Here is a 4,586-nt window from a genome sequence, read left to right on the forward strand (position 1 = left end):
ATGAGCTTTCTCCATACCTCAGTTTCTTCACCTGTAAAATGATGGAGTTGGACTATTTGGCCCCTGAGGTCTCCTGCCTCTCTAAACCTCTGATTCTATGTGCTCTGTGCTTGTAAAATGAAGGGACCTCAGAAGTCGTGGCCAACTCTGAATCTCTGATCCCTTTCTAGGCCTTAGTTTGCTCTGGGAAATGGGTTTGGACCAGCTGGCTCTGAATCTAAGGCCACTGACCCTTGGGGTATCCAAGAAAGGCTCTAGAACTTTTCTGAAAAGGGCCTTAGCAGCCATCTCATCCACCACCCCCACCCCCACCATTTTAGGGAGCCTAGACAAAGGAAGGGATTGGTTTCCCCAAGTTCACCCAGCTAGCCAAGCCAACATCTTGGGTCACCACCCAGAAGGGTCTTTTTTCCCAACAACTGCCCCAACCCCAGCCCTCACCAGAATAGGATTACTCCCCCCTCCCCCCTCCACCTCCACTCCCCACTCCAGCCTTTAAATTCAAGAAATGTTTGTTTAGAATTCTAATTCCCCACAAAGCTCTGGCACAACCTCATCACAGTTGGGGGCAGCTCACAACTGTTCTGTGAGATGGGATCTGGCAAAGAGGCATGACCAGAGAGAGGGGCCAGGACAGAGGCATCCATTTACTGGCTGGATCACAGAATCAGATTTAAGGCTGAAAGAAATCTTAGAGGCCATTGAGTTCAATCCTTTCATTTTATAGATGAGCAAACTGAGGCCAAGAGAGGTTCAGTGACTTGCCCAGAGACATACTATAAGAGTAGAGGGGCAGGATTTGAACTTGAGTCTCCTGACTCCAGGCCCAGCACTCTCCCCAGAACTCTGTAGGGTTCTTATTATATTAAAAAGGGGAGGAAAAGCCTTTGTATTAGTACTGCCTTGTCTGCCAAGCACAGGTTTTCCATCCTGGCCTTAGCCCAAGGCACCAAGCACGATGGAAAGAACAGCAGATTCGGAAAGACCAGAGTCTGATGTCTGGCGTTACCACTGTGGTGTGGTGGTTAGTGCCAGTGCTCACCTACTTAGGTTCAAATCCCACTTCTGACACCTGCTAGGTATGTAACCCTGGGCAGTTCCCCCAGGCAGCTCTCTAAGGCTGTAAAGGTCCAGAACAGGAGCCCAACTGCATTGGTTAAAAAAAAAAGGGCAGGGGTATCTCTCATTTGGAGTTCATTATACTGATTAAAACAACAGCCCAGCTCCCCACATCCTCAGATTGACAAAACAAAATAAATTATCATACTTGCCTCTTGGCTGCTGAAAAGATAAAAATGAAATCCTTGTGTAGAAGTGCTTTGAAAACCTTAAAGCATTTATACAAAAATCTATTACAGTTGTGCCATCGTGGGCAAGTCACATCCTTTCTCTGGGCCTCCTCAGCACAATGAGGGCTTTGGACCAGATGATTGGACTTAGGAGTCAGAAGGCTTGGGTTTATGTTCTGGCTTTCTAACTAGCCAAGTCAATGGGTGCCAATCAACCTAACCTCACCAAGCCCCAGTGTACTCATCTGTATAATGGGCATATATGAACTTGGATTTCCTGCTTCACAGGGTTATTGTGAGAAAAGCCCTTAAAGTGCTCTGGAAGTTGTTTTTCTCTACAGTGCAAGGGGCCTAAAGGAGCTGCCCACCCCAAGCGGATGGTCCTGCCTTGTTCTCCGTCTTTCTGTGGCCAGACTTATAGATGTAGGTCTATTATTTGACACTACGCTTAATCTCCTGTAAGATCACAGGCTTTCAGATGAGAAAGTACTTTCGATAACAATATCCTTCAGGAGGTAGCCTGTTAACAGTGGAAGAAAAGCACTGACTCTGAAATCAGAGGATCTCAGTTCCAATTCCACTTTTGACACATGCTTTCTGTGTGACCCTTGGGCAAGCTACTTAACCTCTGCCAGTCTGTTTCCTCATTTGTAAAATGAGAAGCTTGGACTGGACGCCCTTGGCCTGTTCCAGCTCATAATCTACGATCTTGTGATCATTTAAACTTTCAGAGGGTCTCCTCACCTGGTAAAGCTGGATGACCTCTGAGGCCCCTGGGCAGCGTTAAAGCCCGTTAAAGCTGATAAAGATGAGGCTGGGCCCACGCAGGTCTGATTACTCACCTGGCCTTCAGCTATCGCCAGCAGACACTCACCTCCCTGCAAGACTCACACCTTGCAGCACCCTCTGGCCCCTGGGGCTCGCTCCTACTGGAAAGGACGGAGGATGGACACTACAGAGCCCCTCCCAAGTCCTTCACTTAAGGACCAGGCCCAGGGCACCACTCAGCTGCAAGACTTCAACAGGCCTCTTGATGGGCACGTTCCCCCTACCTTCTTTCCACTTCTTTTTAATGTATCTACTCCTATGAGAATTAGGAGCAGGGTCTATCTTTTTTTTTTTTCTTTGCATTCCCAGTGCTTAGCACAATGCCTGGCACATAGTAGGTGCTTAATGTTTATTGACTATGTAACCTCTAATGCAGCTAGGTGGCAGAGTAGATAGAGGGCTAGGCCTGGAGTTAGGAAGGTCTGAGTTCAAATCTTGCCTCAGACACTTACTGGCTGTGTGACCCTGCACAAGTCACTTCACCTCTGCCTGCCTCAGTTTCTTCAACTGTAAAATAGGGCTCACAAAAGTACCTACTGCCCAGGGTTGTCAAGAACATCAAATGAGGAAAAAAATTTTAAAGCCTTTAAATTTTAAAATTAAGATAAATTTTTAATAGCAGGCACTAAATACACACTTGTTTCCTTCCTTGCTACTCCCTTGGGGCTACCTGCATTCAGGCCCAGGAGATGGTCAATGCCAGCATGGGAGCCAGCTTAGGAAGTCCTCCCACCATCCTGCTCTCTGGGGACACAAAGGGGGCACTCCCCTACTCACACTGGGTCCTTTTCGCTGACTTCTCTCCCTGGTCAGGATGGTGTCTCAGGGGCTGGCCTCCCATCCCAGCTGTCTGTAGGCTCTGCTCAGCCCGAGGCTGGCTGGGGCCCAGCCTTGGACACACAGAGATCGTTGGAACTCATCAGGGCTGCTACCCGCTCCTCATCCTGCCTGGTCAACAGCTCCAGGGGCCCAGGCTGCTGGCATCCTGAGGCCTTTGAAAAGAAACTTTGCAGGAGGTGTTGTGAAGTGAATGACCTGACTGGAATATCACTGGTATGGCTCCAGTTCAGGTGCCTGGCAAACAAAGTTGGACGGGAAGGTCAACCTGCTGGTTGTTAAGGGGATGTGCTGGCCAACTACGGGTGCCAATCAAGAGAAAACAGGCACAAAAGAGGTACTGGCTAGGAACAGGAGAGCCGGAGAGGGCCTTAGGGATCATCCTATCCAACCTTTTCATCTTGGGATCACCATAATAGCTAACATTTACATAGCATTTTACAAATCTCATTCAAAACTCATAACAATCCTGGGAGGGAGGGGCTATTATTATCCCCATTTTACAGTTGGGGAAACTGAGGCAGAAGTGAAGTATCTTGCCCAGGGTCACACGGCCAGTAACAGTCTGAGGCTAGATTTGAATTCAGGTCTTCTTGTTCAGGCTTAGAACATTATCAATCATCTGAGCTCATCTGGGCCCATCCTCTCCCCATCCCCCCCTTTCCCAATACCCATCCTGAAATCTTAGATTCAGAATTGGAAGTCACTAGACAGTATCTTTTCTAAGTCCTTCATGCACAGATGGGGAAATAACAGCCCCAAAGGTTAAATTGCTCAAGGCAGCCCAGGTCATAAGGGACAGAGCTGGGAGGATTCTAACTCAGTCCCTGGGACCCCAAAAACCAGTGTACTTTACACACATGCACGGCCTCCAGTGCAGGCAGACTGTCTACAGATTCTAAAGGAGCCAGGTTATTTTCCTACAGCAGATAATTCCGATCTCTGGCCTTCAAGTCAATCAGTGCCCCAAAAGGAGTGTAAGCTTAACCTCCTCTCTGTAACCAATAACCAGTCTCTGGTTACAGCATTACAGTGTCTGGGTGCTAGATCTGGCCTCCTCTCAAGCAGCAGCTGGAGGAGACCAGGCATCACCCTCTCTGTGACAAGCCTAGAAGCACAATCGCCGCGGCATTGTAGACAGGAGACTGGATCCAGCAGTCAGGAGCAGCCTGGGTTCAAACCCCACCTCTGACACTTCCTAGCTGGGTGAAACTGGGCAAATCAGTTCACTCCCAGGCCCGTTTCCTCCTTTGAAAAATGAGGCATCAAGAGGTCTAAATGACAGGAGGCTCGAATGGCAATATATACAAAGTCTTTTATAAACTGGAAGGTGCCAAGTAAATTACAGCCATTATTGTTATTGAGGCACATGAGAAGGGCTCCAAGAGAGGCAGGGTGGGATAACTGAGGACATGACAGACATATGGAGTCAGAGGACCTGGGTTTGAATCCCAGCTCTGCTACTTACAACCCAGATGACCTTGGGCAAGTCACGTTCCCCTTTCCCTGAGTTTGACCCTCTTGATCCTGGTGCTGAACACAGTGCCCAGCATATAGTAGGTGCTTGATAAATGCTTGCTGGCTGACTCAGGGCAGTGCTGGTGAGATCTGGGTTGGAATCCCACCTTGCAC

The sequence above is a fragment of the Vombatus ursinus genome, unplaced genomic scaffold (genome assembly GCF_900497805.2).
Source record: "Vombatus ursinus unplaced genomic scaffold, bare-nosed wombat genome assembly UNPS02014884.1, whole genome shotgun sequence".
Lineage (NCBI taxonomy): Eukaryota > Metazoa > Chordata > Mammalia > Diprotodontia > Vombatidae > Vombatus > Vombatus ursinus.